This window comes from Camelus dromedarius, chromosome X, assembly GCF_036321535.1.
Source record: "Camelus dromedarius isolate mCamDro1 chromosome X, mCamDro1.pat, whole genome shotgun sequence".
Lineage (NCBI taxonomy): Eukaryota > Metazoa > Chordata > Mammalia > Artiodactyla > Camelidae > Camelus > Camelus dromedarius.
Window position 1 is genome coordinate 48,333,679 of NC_087472.1, and position 17,447 is coordinate 48,351,125.

Genomic DNA, 17,447 nt, shown 5'->3' on the forward strand with positions numbered 1-17,447 from the left:
CTCAGTCCTATCTTCCATTCTACAGTATTCCACCTGAAACCATCATTTCAGTCATAAGACTGTAATTGTTTAGGGGAAAAGGGGGTAGACAAGTTACTAATGAAGGAAACCAAGGAGTGACCAGAGAGGTAGGAGGAATAACTGTAGAGAACAGTGTTATGGAAGCCAAGGAATTTGACTGAGAAGGGACTCACATATCAGAGAGCTCATAAAGGGTAAGAACTGAAGTACAACCATGAATTTAGCAACAAGGAAGTTACTGGTAACCTTTGCCAAAGCTGTTTTAGTGCAACTATGGAGGTAGAATCTATGAATTTAAGATAGCTGATGTATGCTATTAAAAAGAACTTGCGGGGTGTAGTATAGCTCAAGTGGTAGAGTGCATGCTGAGCATGCACAAGGTCCTGGGTTCAATCCCTAGTACCTCCATTAAAAAATAAATAAATAAAATAAAACCCAATTACCCCCCCCCCCAAAAAAAAAACCTTGAAGCAGGGAGGGTATAGCTCAGTGGTAGAGCATGTGCTTAACATGCACGAGGTCCTGGGTTGAATTCCAAGTATCTCCATAAATAAATAAATAAGTAAATCTAATTACCTCCCCCTCTACCCCCCCCCCCAAAAATAAGAAAAAGAACCTGACTGTAGAGAAAGGAGAAAGAATCAGAGAGGAAGAGCAGGAATAAGCTAGAGGCAGATGCAAGATTAAAAGAGTAGTTAATTTTTGTTTCATTCTATTTTACTAAAACAAAGATGTGAGCATGTATAATATATATGTTCTGAGGGAAATAAGCCTTGAAGTTGAGGGTACCTGAAAGAGCAGTGGGCAGGAATGCTCTAGATGACCATATACAGAGGTCATAGGAATCAATGGTGCTGGGAGGACCTCTAGGCCAATGTTTCTTAAAGATTCTGGCCCCATCATGACTACTTTTCAGAATGAGGAAGGAGAAGGAGAGGTTCAGCTTCCCTTGTATTCATACAGTTGACTTCTACTTATCCTTTCTCATTTTAGAGGAAGAATATATATCTACTAGGGGTGGGGGGTTGTAAGGTCCACCGAAGTCATGTTATCAGTCTTCTGAGCACACATACCCTTTGAAGAGAACACATTTTTGGCCTTGTAGTGTCTGGTCTGTATCCCTGGGATGTCCCAGAGAATGGCTTAGTTTGGAAGAAACACAAGAATGTCACACTCCTTCAGTTGCTGTCTAAAATTTTTCTCTCACATAAATTATGCAAGTTCATTTTAAGAAATGAGTACAGATGTCCTCCATTTATTTAAACTGCTCAGACTAGATTCAGAGAAGTATCGCAGATCAAAAGAAGCTTTCTGGTTGCTCTTTTGCTCAGACATTTAGCCAGCTTGTCAGAAGGAGAAATTTAAGCTAACTTGTTAGAGGCAGGGTTTAGCTAGGCTAAAATTTTGTTTTACTAAAGTTTTGTGGTGCGTTTTTGTGGAGGAATATTTTCTGCTCTGTTTCAGTCTTTTGGAGTCAAGTTTAGTTTTCTCACCATTTTTGAGGCATGGAGGTAAGAGATGAAAATGGTATACTGACACACAGGCTGTGGCACTACTTACTCTCTCTTATATTTAAAGGTTTTTCCACAGTAGGGGAAATAACACTCAGTGATGTCCCTATACTTAGTCTTTCTATCTCTCTTTCTCTTTCTCTCTTTCTCTTTCTCTCTTTCTCTCTTTCTCTTTCTCTCTTTCTCTCTTTCTCCTCTTCTCTCTTCTCTCTCTCTCTCTCTCTCTCTCTCTCTCTTTCTCTCTCTCTCTCTCTCTTTCTCTCTTTCTTTCTTTCTTTCTTTCTTTCTTTCTTTCTTTCTTTCTTTCTTTCTTTCTTTCTTTCTTTCTTTCTTTCTTTCTTTCTTCCTTCCTTCCTTCCTTCCTTCCTTCCTTCCTTCCTTCCTTCCTTCCTTCCTTCCTCCCTCCCTCCCTCCCTCCCTCCCTCCCTTCCTTTCAACTGTCAGGTAGCTGCCTTCGGGATGACTGCTCTTCTATTTTCTGTTAATGAATTTTGGACCTCCTTGTGTGACCCTAGTTGTCATCTCATCCATGAGGTTCATTTTGTCTTCCCCTCTGGGAGGAGTGAGTGACCTGAGGTTGTTTCTTCGTAAGTTAAGGTAGGCACCCACAGTGTTGTCAGAGTTTTGTGTTGGGAAAATGCCCAGCTTTGTCCAAGAGGAAGTAGAAGCACCAGCCTTTGACCTTCAGAGGCAACAAGGCAGGGACTTCACCCTGGTGGGCCATGCAGGATACTTGAAACATAATAAAATGTATATTAATCATTTAATTGCAGTGTTTTGGTTCAAGGAATGGTGAAATGGGCACCTAAGCCAAAAGGGGGCATGAATGGTGAGGGTCAGTTGCCTCCTTCCAGCCCATAGCATCACTGAAGCGCACAGAGTAGAGGGAGAAGACCAGCACCAAGTACCAGGGTACCGATGGCCAGGCTGTAGTGCCAGAGCGGGGAGCACAGGTCCAGTCTTGGGGCGGGGGACAGGCAAAAGCTGCAATGGCCATGGAGGCCCAGAAGACGCCCTGGCTGGCACAGAACAGCTGGAGGATGGCGAAGAAGCAGCCCCATTTGTGCTCAAAGAGCAGCACGTCCTGTGGCAGGGTCAAGTCTTCCAGGACCAGATGCACAGGTGGGGACTGCAGTGCTAGGAACAGCCATAAGGACCACCGCCATCCAGGCGCTGCCATGGTCCTGTGCGCCTTCATCATCTTTCAATTGCTGACAGTAACACATCTTCAGAGCAGTACAATGAAATATAGGCATATCTAGGGAAAATCTATTTTAGGCAAAATTTAAAGCACCTCTCTTGCCAAATACATTCAAACACTTTATCACAGTCATTTCTTTAATCTTCCTAACTATATTGTTTTGCATAATAACATATTGTTGTACTATATTATTAAAACAATAATTTGTGTAATTGGGTCAATCTTCATTTTAAACATTTTCCTAAATGTGTGTTTACTGAGTCCAGGCAACAGTATTGCTTTTATGTGACCTGTTTCCCTCCAGTTTTAGATTATTAAAAACGCTGCATTTAAATGTTTGATATACATTTTATTGTGTTCTATGTTTCAAGGGTAAATTTCTCAGCAGAGTAGAAGGACATCAGACAGTGCCTATTCTTCCTTCCTATCTTGCTCAGTTTCTTTAGAAAGCTCCTTGCAATACTTTGCATTCAGGTCATCTGGCAAATGGATTAAGAGTGTTTGAGTGAGAAGTGGATTGAGCAGGGAGGGTAAGAGAGTAGATGAAAAAATGGCTCAGGAGGAAGGGATCAACTGTTTCCTACAGGGGTTTATGATCTTCTCTTTTCCTCTTTGTTTTCTTTATTTTGGGGCCAATTTAAAAAAATGTTTAAAGTTACAAGAAATAACTGAGTAGTGTAACGAGCATCCATGCGTACCAGTCCCAGAATTAACAATTGTTAACATTTTCTTCTTTGTGCCTCCAATATTTTTATGTAAACCAATAGTACATTACAAATAAGATTGAAGTCCTCTTTGTTCTCATTTCCTTCCCCTTTCCAACTGCTATGTAATAATTCCTTGAACAAATACTCAGTTTACTTATTCATTCCCCTGTTGAAGAACACATAGGTTAATTCTACTTTTTCTTATTAAGGACAATGGCCCTATGTACATGTTTCTTGGTGCGCCAATGCAAAAGTTTCTCTAGAGTATTTAACTGCAAGAAGAATTCATGGGTTTAGGAGATGACAATTTTCATTCCTAATAGATATTTTCAGCTTTTTCTCCAAAGCATTTATACCAATTTACATTCCTGTCCGTAGAGTGTGAGAGTTTATATTTTCTGACATCCTTCTCAACACTTTTTTTTCATAATCAGTTTTCTCTTTGCCTATTTGGTAGCTGAGAAACGGTATTCTTCTATTGTTTTAATATTAATTAGTATTTTGTTTTACTTTTACTGACCATTCAGGTTCTTGCTCCTGTGCATTCTTGTTTATGGCATCTTTTGTCTGTTTTTCTATTGCATTGTTTTTCTTTGTCTAAGTCCATTTAAAATGCTGGATACTTCTAATTTGTCCTGTGTATATGTAATAAATATCTTTTCCAAGTATGTTTTGAGTCCTTTAATACAGTTTTCAATTTCTCTTTTCATGTGTAATTTATGTTTTGGTGTGATCCAAGTTTTTTATTAAACTTATCTTGTCAATGAAATCTTGTTCTTTCCTGAGATTCTAATGAGAGTCTCCTATATTTTTCCCCCAGTAGTTTTGTGTTTTTTTTCCTTTTTAATCTTTGTTAATTCCTTTCAATTTAATTTTTTAAAAACCTAGCTGGGATTTATATTGTATGTGTGATCTGAAATAGGAATGTATTTCTATTTTTTCCGTAATAGATTAAAAAAACTCAATTGTTGAAACACCATTTATTGAACCATCCATCCTTCCCTACTCATTGGAAATGCTTTCAAGCTCCCATATGTACTTAAATTTATATCTGTTCTTTGTTCCATTTCATTAATCTGTATCTGTTTCTATACAAATACCATACTTTCTCAATTATAAAAGCTATGTAAGAAGCGTTGATATTTAACATGTTACTTCTTTCCTGCCCCCAGTGCTTTTATGTTTTATCAAAATTGACTTACCCTTAACAACTTTAGTTTTCTATATTAATTTTTACAATATTTTATTATGAACTTTTTCCAAACATCCAGCACATTTGAAAGGATTTTACAGTGAATCACTCTATGTCCATCTTTTACACCCATCAATATTATCATTTCACTATATTTGGTTTATCTCATATCTATCCATCTATCAACCCTTCTATCTTTCTATAAATATATCTTTTTGTTTGTTTTGGGTGCCATTTCAAAGTAAATTGCAGACAGTAGTACTTCCCCAGAATACTTCAATGTGAATATCATTAAGTGGAATTCAGTATTTGTTTACAGTTTGGTTTTCTTTTGATGTAAAATTTACATACTCAAAATTTCTACTAATGTATATACCTGTATAATTTTCACATCCCTAAGAAGATAAGAGAACATTGCTATCACCCTAGAATGTTACCTTATGCCTTTTCCCAGTCAACACCCATTGCCACCCCACCTAGAAGCAGTCTGGTTTTTTTTTTTTTCAAACTTAGATTAGTTTTGCCTGTTCTAGAATTTCATATAAATGGAATCTTACAGTATGTACTCTTCTGTGTAAGGTTTCTTTCATTCAGCATAATGTTTTTGAGATTAATCAATGTTCTTATATGTATTGTTAGTCTATTCCTTTTTATTGCTGAGTCCACAGTCTATCCATTCTTCCATTGATGGGCACCTAGGCTGTTCCCAATTTTGGGCTGTTATGAAAAAAGTTGCTATGAACATTCTGAGAGTATAAGCTTTCATTTCTCTTCAGTAAATACCTAGGAGTGAAATTTTAGATCATAGAGTAGGCTCTATATTAATTTTAGAATACATTTCTCTAGTTTATCTTGAACTTATGGATTGGTTTACATTGAATTTTAGATTAATTCAGGAAGAATTCACAGCTCTATGATATTCACTTTATATACTTTAATATTTAATTAGCTTGTCTCATATCATTCAGTGGTATTTTATAATATTCTTTTTATGTCTTGCCTAGTTTTGCTAGTGTATTTATAGGTATCTTAATATTATGGAAAGGATTTTTTTTCTGTTATACTGTCTACTTGGTTAATTTTGATAAACTGAGAAAACTATTGATTTTTATATATTGATAATGTATCTAGCCAATCTGTGAGCCATTGTAAGAGTTCAAATTAGACATAGATTTCTCTAGATTTTCTATTTAGACATATAATGTCCAAAAAATGAAGCCTTTTCTTTCACCAACACAGATTTTTCAAATCCACATGCAGCTATTTTTCTTTTCTTATTACATTGCCTACAAATTCTAGTACAGTATGAAATAGTTGAAGTGACAGTGGGCAGTGATACTGTCTTAATATGAATTTTAGTGTTACTGCTTATAATATTATACCATTGGTGATGATGTTTGCTATAGGATTTTTTCTTTGTTTTATTGCAGTATAATGACATACATCATATTAATTTCAGGTATATAACAAAATGATTCAATATTTGTGTATATTGTAAAATGGTCACCACAATAAGTCTAGTTAACATCTGTTCCTATACATAGTTAGAAATTCTTTTTTCTTGTGATAGGAACTACTAAGATTTACTCTTTTAGCAACTTTCAAATATCCAATACAGTATTATTAACTGTAATCACCATATTGTACATTACATTCCCATGACATACATTTTGTAACTGGAAATTTGTACCTTTTGACTCCTTCACCTGTTTTGCTCCCCTCCCCGGCACCACCAGTCTGTTAACTATATCCTTGAGCTGTTTTTTGTTGTTGTTTTGTTTTCAGATTCCACATATAAGTGAGATCATATGGTGTTTATCTTTTTCTGTCTGACTTACTTCACTTAGCATAATGCCCTCGAAGTCCATCTGTGTTGTTGCAAATGGCAAGAATTCATTCCTTTGTATGGCTGAATAATATTCCATTGTGCATTTTCTTTATCCATTCATCCATTGATGGGCATCTGGGTTGTTTCCATGTCTTAATTGTTGTAAATAATGCTGAAGTGAACATGGGGGTGCATATATCTTTTCGAATTAGTGCTTTCATTTTATTTGGAAAACTAGAGATGAAGTTGATGGATTATATGGTAGTTCTGTTTTTAACTTTTTGAAGAATCTTCATACTGTTTAGCATAGTGGCTGCACCAATTTGTATTCCCACTGATGGTGTATGAAAGTTCCTTTTTCTCTACATTCTCTCCATTTGTTTTTTTTTTTGTGCTTTTGATAATACCCATTCTGACAGGTGTGAAGTGATATTTCATTGTAGTTCTAATTTGCATTTCTCTAATGATTAGTTATGTTGAACATCTTTTCATGTGCCTGTTGACCCTTGTATGTCTTCTTTGGAAAAAAGTCTGTTCAGATCTTCTCCCCATTTTTTACTTGGGTTGTTTTTTAAATGTTGGTTATATCAGTTTTTATATATTTTGGATATTAACCTCTTATCAGATACATGATTTGCAAATATCTTCTCCCATTCAGTATGTTGTTTTTCATTTTGATGATGAGTTCCTTTTCTGTGCCAAAGCTTTTCAGTTTTATGGAGTCCTATTTGTTTATTTTTGCTTTTGTTTCCCTTGCCTTTGGAATCAGATCCACAAAAGACATCACTAAGACCAGTGTAAGTGAAGTTACCACCTATTTTTTTTTTAAAGAAATTATGGTTTCATGTTTTACTTTAAATCCCTTAATTCATTTTCAGTTAATTTTTGTGTATGGTGTAAGATAGTGGCCCAGTTTCATTCTTTTGCATGTGGCTGTCCAGTTACCCCAAAATTTAATAAAATTGTTCTTTCCCTATTTTATATTCTTGACTCCTTTGTTGTAAGTTAATTGATCATATATGAATAGGTTTATTTCCGGGCCCTCTATTCTGTTCCATTGATGAATGTGTCTTTTTAAGCCAGTAACACACTGTTTTGATTATTATAGCTTTTTAGTATAGTTTGAAATCAGGGAGTGTCATGTCTCCAGCTTTGTTCTTCTTTCTCAAGATGTTTTGGCTATTCAGGGTCTTTTGTGGTTCCACATAAAGTTTAAAATTGTTTATTCTATTTCTGTGAAGAATACAATTGGAATTTTGATAGGGATTGCATTGAATCTATAGAATTCTTTGGATAGTATGGACATTTTAACAGTATTAATTCATCCAGTCCATGGGCACAGAATATTTTTCCATTTATTCGTGTCTTCTTCATTTTCTTTCATTAATGTCTTATAGTTTTCACAATATAGATATTTCACCTCGATTAAATTTATTTCTGGGTGATTCATTCTTTTTTATGCAGATGTAAATGGGATTGTTTTCTAATTTCTCTTTCTGATAGTTTGTTAATAATGTATAGAAACACAGTTTTTCACTTTTTTAATGAAGTTTATTCCTAAGTGTTTCAGTTATTTTTGGTGCTCTTGTGAATGGGGTTGTTATCCTAATTTTCTTTCAGATAGTTCATGGTTAGAGTATAGTAATGGAACTGGTTTTTTGTGTATTGATTTTGTATTCTGCACCTTTACTGAATTTACTAGTTCTAATGGGTTTTTTAAATAGATATTTAAAGGTTTTTTTTTACATATAAGATCATGTCATCTGCAAACAGTTACAATTTTGCTTCTTTGTTTATGATTTAGATGCCTTTTATTTCCTTTTCTTGCCTAATTGCTTTGGCTAGGACTTGTATTGTTTTCAATAGAAGTGGCAAGACTGAGCATCTTGTCATGTTCTGATTTTAAGGGAAACGCAGTTTTTCATAACTGAGTCTGAGTATAGCTATGGACTGTTCATATGGAATACCTTTTACCTTCCCTTCACATTCAAACTGTGTGTTCTTAAATCTAAGGTGTATTTCTTTTATACAGCATATAATTGGGTCTTGTATTTTTTTGCCTCTTAAATCCATTCTACCATATTATTTTTTTTTAAAGAAAGGTGAATCAGTTTCCATTAAGGTAATTATTGATAGGGAAGCATTTACTATGAACATTTTGCTAATTTTTTTTCTTAGTCTTGTATTTCTTTTGTTTCTCTCTTCCACTCTTGCCATCTTCCTTTGTGAGTAAATATAGGTATTTTTGTTGCTGTTGTTTTACTGGTGCTTACATAATATATCTTAAACTGATAGCAACTTAAGTCCAAGCACATACAAAAACTCTACACTTTAAATTCTTCTGTCCATACACTCTTTTGTTATTGTCACAATTTATGTTTTTTATATTTTGTATCTTTTAACATATTTTAGTTATATTTATTTTTAATTATCTTGACTTTTCACTTTTATTGTAGAATTAAAAATTGATTAACTGACCACAATTATAGTAATACAGAATTCTGTGATTATGTATATATTTTTCTTCACTAATGAGTTTCATAGTTGTTATCATGCTCCTTTTTAATATCCTTTTGTTTCAATTTGAAGACTGACCTTTGGCATTTATTGTAAGGTAGATTGAGTTGTAATGAACTCTCAGCTTTTTTTTTTTTTTTTTTGCTTTTTTTGTTTGTTTGGTTTTTGTTCTGGGAAAGTCTTTATCATTCCTTCATTTCTGAAGTACAGTTTTACAGAATATGGTATTCTTCATTGGCAGGTTTTTCTCAGCACTTCTGGCCTGCAAGATTTCTGCTTTAAAATCCACTGATAGACTTATGGGGCCTCCCATAATGAGTTGTATTTCTCTTGCTGCTTTCAAAATTCTGTCTTTGTCTTTGACTTTTGAAATTTTGATTGTATTATGTCTTGGTGTGGATTTCTTTAGATTCTTTTTTTTAAGAATAATTTGGGCATCTCGGATCTGGATGTCAATTTTCTTCCCATGATTTGGGAAGTTTTCTGAAACTGTTTCTTTGAAAACTCTATTTGACTCTTTCCTTCTCTTCCTTCTGGGACTCCAATAATATGTAATTGGTCATCTTGATGATGTACCATAAGTCCCTTAAACTTTATTCACTTAGTTTCATTTCTTTTTTCTTTTTGGTCCTTGAGTCCTGTTGACTTTTCCTTGAGTTTAGTGATCTTTACTTCTGCTTAATACAGTCTGATGTTGATCCCTTTATAGTCAGTTTTTAAGTAGATTTATTGTATTCTTTAGCTCTATAATTTTTGTTTGGTGTTTGTAAAATATTTCTCTATCTCTGTTGAGATTCTCATTTTGTTCACGCTTTGTTCTCTTGAACTTTGTGTGCATCTTTATGATAGTTATTGTGAAATATCTGTCACATAAATCATGTAATTCCATTTCATTAGGTTTTTGCTTCTGGAGATTTATCTTGTTTCTTTGTTTGAAACATCTTTGCCTGATACTTCATTTTCTTTTTATATGTATTGGTGTCTGTGCATTAGACAGAGTAGGCTCCTCTCTCAGTCTTTATGGACTGGCCTCATAGTGGAGAAGACCCCCACCAATCAGCCCAGCCAGTGATTTGGAGGACCTTTATGAACTCTTTTTTACCTCAGGGAGAAGTAGACAGCTATGGCTTTTTTTGCTTACTCTTTGTTGAGCATGTAGGAGCGTCTGTGGTGTCTAGGAGTCCAAACCTCTATCTCTGTTCTTTCCCAGGCAGCTAGACTATGCCAGACCTATCAAAGCTCCAAGACTGGCAAGTTGGATGCCTCTTCTTTGCATAGGCCTGGAGAAGTTGGGTATTAGGCATGTGGAGAAACTCTTTCCCTCCCCAGGGGGAAGCTGAGAGCTCAAATTTTGTATTGACTCCCTCGGTCCTGAACAGTTGGAAGATGTATGGCAACTACCAGTCCATTCTGCCTTGTCTGTTCTTCCCCAGGCATGTAGACTTCCTGACTCATGAGAGCTCCAAGACTGGCCAAATGGATGGTAATTCTTTGGGCAGCTTTGGAGAAGTTTGTGTGCTAGACACATGGATCAACTCTTTCCTCAGGGGGTAGCTGAGAGCTTGGATTTTTCATCCATTCACTCTGTGCTGAGCAGGGTGGAGGATCTCTGGCATTACTAGTCCAAGCTGCTATCTCTGTTATCCCTCAGATGTCTGGACCACCATACCCGTCAGAGCTCCAAGACTAGCAATACAAAAGCCAGTCTTCTGAGTAGCCTTCTTGGAAAAGCTGGGCTACTCTACATTAGAACCAGTCCCCTCCATACCCTTGGAGAAGCTTGGAGCTAGGGAGTCTCTTTCTGTAACTGTGGCACTGCACAAGGCGCAAGGTCTCTGGTGAGAGGATGTCCTCAATTTCCCTACCCACTTCATTGAGTCTGGTTTTGTGTTTGCCTGAAGAGCATGAGTCTTTCCATCAGTTTCTGGATTTCTCATAAAAGGAATTTGTCTGTGAATTGTTGCTAAATTGTTGTATTTTTGAGGGGAGGAGGGCTCAGGGCTTCCTAATATGCCATCATGCTGATATCACTATGAGAGTTACTTTTTATTTCATCATCATAACTACTATATGAGACTGATAGTTTTCACATTTTATAGATGGGTTAACTTAGGTTAAAAGACACTGAGTAACTAGCCCAATATATAGTAAATAAAGTATTTGAGTTTGGATTTGAACCTATGATTGTCTGAGGATTTGACAATTAGATGATAATAGATAACCTGTGTAAGAATTGTATCAATATAGTTATGGTTATTCAGTCAAATATCAAACCTTTTCATGTCTTCTATAGAATGTGAGAGGTGCTGTGCACATGATAGATACCCAACAAATGTTTGTCTAATTTAAAAATAGCATGGCCATTCTACTTCTGTTGACTGTATTAGGGAATAATAAATATTTCTGCAGAAGCTGCTCATTTTCAAGCCTTGTTATATAAACATGGGTGAATGAGTGAACTAGAAATATCAGTCTTCCCCCTAAATAACAGATATGACAATATTCTTTTAGGAAAATCAACTATTTTTTACCTCACTACAAAAGTTATTTGTGATTAAGTACCATTCAACTTTATTACTTGCAACTCAATTGTAAAATCTCTCATTTGTCTAGTAGTTTCAAATTATCACATCACTTTGATGTACATAACCACATTAATCTTCAGGATAATTCTGTGAGGTGTATGTTATAATTCCAGTTTTACTGACAAAAATACTAAGACTTGAGAAGTTAAGTTATTTGTGAAAAGTTATTCAGCTAGTAAATGTCAAAAATGGACAGCTCAAACTCAAGCACTCAAGCAAAGAGCTCTATTTACTATAAAGCATCTCTCTCTCTTCCTTTATTCCATAGTCAGATGTCTCTATTAAATTTTATTCTAAGGTATTATATTTATCTCTTTTGTAATTCTAAATAAATGTTTTTTATACATCTTTAATTTATTCATGTTATAGAAACACAGTGATATTTGAACCCATTCTTTGATTAGATGAAATGTAATCAAAATTTATTTAGCCTTGGTAAGGGATGAAAAATTGTTAAACACAGATGTTTGAATTTATTGATACATAAGTTCAATTTTTATAGCACTTGAAAAATATGACATTTTCAATTAGTCAAGTAGAAGAACAAAATAGATCACAAGGGCACCAGACAACCAAATAAACAAAAAGTAAAAAGAACATACACACAAGGTGAAATGTACCACAAGGCTATAATTCACATGTCCACCTTTTTGAGTCCTTCTCACATATTAGAAGATAAAGAGGCATGTTCGTAATTCCTTTGAAAGAGTAATGCATGATATGTGTGTGTATCAAGGAGAAATTAGTCCCGTCAATACAATGATGAAAAAGAGTCTGGAAACAAAGGATGATAGCTATCATGGGATAAGATATAAAGGTCCATTCTGATGTGTAAGTCATATTCAATTGATACCTTCAAATTACATGAAGAAGGAACAGAAGATTCATTTTCAGCTCATCGATAATAGACTGGAAATTAAAGAACTTTTAAAAATAAACAAACAAAGGAATTTGAGTAGAGGAATTAGGAAAAAGGACTGTACATAACTTTTCCAAAGAATTTTCCTGCAAGGGGAAGGAAGGAATGCAGCAGTAGCTGAAGAGGGAAATGGAGTTTAAAAGTTTTGTTTTGGTAAGATAAGAGAAATTAGCTACATGTTTTTGTTGCTGATTAGGGGGCCAGTGAAAGGGGAAGGATTTCTGGAAGAATATCCTTCAGTAGCTGACTGGGGATGGGATCTCATACACTAGTGGAGGGGCTGGCCATTATACTCAATAACACAAAAGAAGGCACAGTGTATGGGCACAGATGGAGGGAGACAGGTAGATGGGGTAATGAGAGCCTGCAGAAGTTCTCTTCTGATTGCTTCAATCTTCTCAGAAGCAAGGTTAATAGATGGGAATGAGGATGCATAGGAGTTGGTGGAGGTGGGTAGAGAGACGAGAAAGTGTGAAATAGTTATATAGGAGAGTGGGAGAATGAAAGTACCGTAGAAATACAGTATGATTGCTGGCCAGCCTTTAATGCCCACTTGAGGTTCATGGTCATGAATTTAATGTGAGAACACTAAGCATTATGATTTTTCTCCAGCCACATTTAGCTGCCTACATGCAGGCATTGTTTATGCTAAGTATTGTATTAAACCAGGGTTGTAGTTCTCCTAAGTGAATAGGAGCGATATAGCAGAGAATATATTCAAGGTAGTGATTATAATGATTGGAATTTAAGCTCAAGAAGTAGCAAAGGTTAGTAGCAAAGATCTGCTCAATTATCTACACAAGATGAAGTGGCGAATGTTAGTATTTATGTATAATGCTGTTAGTGTTTTTGTTAGAGAAGTATTTTTTAAATAGAGAACAGAGTTGTTAGGACTAATTGGTTCTAAACATTTTGTCTATTTGATAAGTTTATGAAAATAGCAGTATATTTTAAATGGCACACGAATATAATGGTGGTGGTTGTTATCTTTCAGTTTGATAGCTTTAAAAGTATTATTTCATGTCATAGAAAATAAGCATTGATTTCATTTTTAGAGTTCACCATTCTAATATAGTTATGTTATCTGAGCTTTAAAATTAAAAATGGTTTTAATTTAAAAAAATTTTCCCTTTTTATCGTTGTTTCAAGCATAGCCTTTTCTATGACAGCCATAAATTTTATTGAAGTTATTTTCCATGCTTCTCTATCACATTATCAAATCCCTCAATGAATTAAATGAAAACAACAAAGTACTAGCTGACCACTAATTGATTGATTGTTAATTTCTTTATGGCTGTTAAGGGTAATAAATGGTTTCATAAGTTATTAAAATAGAGAAAAATTAAACATGAAATAACATCTCAACTAACCTAAAACATTATTAATTTTAGTCACCCACCTAACTTCCCAATTTTAATCTTCTAATTGCAGGAAAGAAAATCAAATCCGTTTCTCTTTTCTCTTTTCTGTTACCATACTCTATGGTGGGTACTAAAAAAGAGTGAAGTGAGTATACTTTATAATTAACCTAAGATGTGATAGGCCTCTAAAAATAGAGTGGAATTTAGAGATAGAAAATTTGGAGTTAAATTAAATTCTGTTAAGCCTATTTTGTAATATTAACTCTGAATTCTGAATATTTCCTAGATTTTGCAATTTCACATTCACAAACACATAATTAATATTGCAACTTAGAAAACTAAAGTTCAGTGACTTTAAAGTTCATTAACAAATTAGTAACAATGATACATTCCTCTTCTGTTCCAAAGGCATGTGGAAAGGGTCCATTCAATCAAATGATGGTTGGAAAGGCCAAATGAGAAACTATATAATTGATTTTTTTCCATTTTAGCGTAACCTATGAGTGTTAAAAAAAAGTGTTAATATTTTTCTCTAACCTATATGATAGCTAATTTTACTTCTGACTCATCAGAAACCTCTGTGACTGTTCACAAAATGGATTTGACCTATTATAGCAATTTTCAAACTGTTTAAAAACCAGCAATGTGTTTGCTCTTTAAGGGTCACAATGGCTATCTTGTTTAGATTGTCATTAGACCTTCAGTAAACAAACAAAATTAGGGAAGATAGTTGAAAACAGTTATTTGTCTTAGACATGACCTAAGTGTCATATTCAAGGACTAAATCTGATCTGTAATAATTACTTAACCTAATCAGAATTTAGATTATGTTATGTTGAATCACATTTTGTTCAAATACTTAGTTTGCATGAATCTGCTTATAGTAAAAATTATAATTATTAAATCATATTTGTCCCACAGTATATATTACATGTGGTCATTCTTTTTAAAAATAAATTTTAGGTAACATAAAATGTAGTCAGATTACTAGGCTAGGAGTCATCCCTAGTATACTCAAGTAGTATGCTTATTTTTCATTCTGAGGCTACAGCTATTAATATGTTTTTTTGCATGATATAATTTAACAATAATCCATATTTTATGGTCTGCAGTACAAATGGAATATAACCATGTGGAAATAAATGTCTTTGGAATACCATTGTTTTTGAAACTAAGAGTCAAGTTGTTCAAGCAGAACTTTGATGAAGTTATTATAATTTTGATATGACAGATATCTTTCACAGTCCTTCTAGTCCTGAATTTCTGCACTGTGTTCCAGGTTACATTAGTCCCATGAGATAATAACAGATATTAATGAAAAGAGTTTCTGTAGTCAAATATGGCTTTAGAAGATTTCAGTGCACAGGAGCACATGAAAGATTCTGACAATATAGTTGGTTCTCAAAAGTCCTACAGAAGATAAATCCATTTAGGTTTGTTTAACTCTGTTATCAGAATTATTTATCTTTTTTTGTACATGAAGCCTATGCTCCATTAAACTAATATTGTATCCATATGTGTAAGCAATTTGGACAACTTTATGGGTCAGTACTAAAAAGAACTAGTTAATTCAGTTAAAACAATGAACCAGTTGCTTGGTTAACTTTAATTGGTCATATTTTTGTTAACAGTTTTTCCATTACTGTATATATAGGCATGAAAATAACTTCTTAAGATAATTCTATCTTCTAGTCATTTGTTCACTTATTTCATTCATTTCTGTACAGTGCCAGCCATTAGGCACTCCTTTGTTATTTCCTTCTTTAAGGTAATAAAATTTCCTTTTTTACTTTGGAGTAAAACCCGTGTTCTCTGGTATTTTACCAATCAGAATTAATCTATTTAAGCATTTTGATACGTATCTTGACATCTTGGAAGTTGCTGGTACTAGAGAGTGCTAGAGGATTTTGATTTACCACTCTTGCTGCTGAAGAGGGGGAAAAATTGACATCTCTGCTCCTTAAGGTTTTCACTGTTCTTTTTTCTTTTCAGGTTTGTGGAAGGGGAAGACTGTATTGTCAATAACATTTAGTTTATAAAAAAATTAGACTAATCAATACTCTCATCCCCTCAACTTTCTCAGTGTAGTACTTCTGTAGTACTCAGATGTTTTAGTGTAGTGGGTAAAAAGACTGAAATCTAAAAATTATGACTTGGTTTGTAGCCAAACAGTATTACCTAGTAGCTTTATGACCTTGGGCAAGTTACTAATCTCTCCAAACCTTCATCTATAAAACAGGGTAGCAATGTCTGCTTTCCCTCACAGGATTGTTGTAAGAATCAAATAAGATACAGTAAGTATTTTAAAGTGTTTTAAAAACAGCAGAGCACTAAATAATTCAAAAAGTATAGATACAGACATAGGAATAGATATGTAAATACAGATAGAGGGATAGTTGGGTAAAATCTTTCTTGGATACTTCCCTGCCTCTAGTCTGTCCAATTGCAGGTATCAGTGCTCTGCATTTCTGTCTATGCCCAGAGTACTTATGCTACCATTCTCCTGACCCCTAAGAACAAAATGTGAAGAACTCATTCACATTGAGTTGTGAGTGCTTTTTAGTTACTCCACTTGGTGGTATTTTCCTGTAAATGAATCCTCATAGAGACATTTGAGTAAAGCTTATTCTTTTATAGCATGTTTCTTATTGGAACCCCGCCTTCAAATTGCATCTTGACACTCATCTTTCCAGGGCTACCTACAAATCATATACTTCTATGATGTTTTGAAAATAGCAATTCTTTCTTGGAATCTTTTGCTCATGTTACCTTTAGCTAGTGGATATTAGATACTGAGTAATTTTCATATTTGTACTGGATTAACTCTGTTTTCCATTCTTACCATTGTAAATATTAAGTCTTTTTAAAAAATTTATCAAGCACCATTTTTGACTGGCTGCCAAAATATCAAATTGTGCCTAAAATTTTATGATCTGTATTATTGATATTGATTACTCTCTGTATTAGTTAGCTAGGGCTGCTATAACAAAGTACCACAGACTAGTTTGTGTAAACAACAGAAATTTGTCTCACAGTTCTGGAGTAGTTCTAGATGTCTGAAATCAAGGTATCAGCAAATTTGTTTCCATCTGAGGCCTAGGAGGGAAGGATCGGTTCCAGGCCTCTCTCCCTAGTTTGTAGATGGCCATCTTCTCCTTTTATGTCTTCACATCTTCTTCTGTGTGTGTCTCTGTCGAAATTTTCACTTTTTGTAAGGACACCAGTCATATTTGATTTGGGGCCCACCCTACTCCAGTATGATCTCATCTTAACTAATTATATCTATAATTACACTATTTCCAAATAAGGTCACATTTTGAGGTATGAGGGGGTTAGGATTTCAACGTATGATTTTTGATGGAAGACACAAGTGAGCCTCCAACACTCTCTACCCATCTTCTATAATAGGATGGAAAAGTCCTTTCATTTATAACTTTCAGATCTTACATTGGTTATTAACACTAACGTTACATGAGATAGTCTCTAAACTGGTAGCAGGCCATTTTAGAATATCCAATTGATATTAGTATCGTTGATTTTACTGAAATCTATTTTAATATGTCATTCACGTGTTAAGTTAATTGGATATTTTCAACTTAATCCCT

General features: G+C 34.4%; 1 pseudogene; it reads right to left on the reverse strand.

Moving 5' to 3' along the window:
• Window positions 1-2,003: 2,003 nt before the first annotated feature.
• Window positions 2,004-2,712, reverse strand: LOC105086046 (transmembrane protein 223-like; annotated as a pseudogene).
• Between the last annotated feature and the right edge of the window lie 14,735 nt (window positions 2,713-17,447).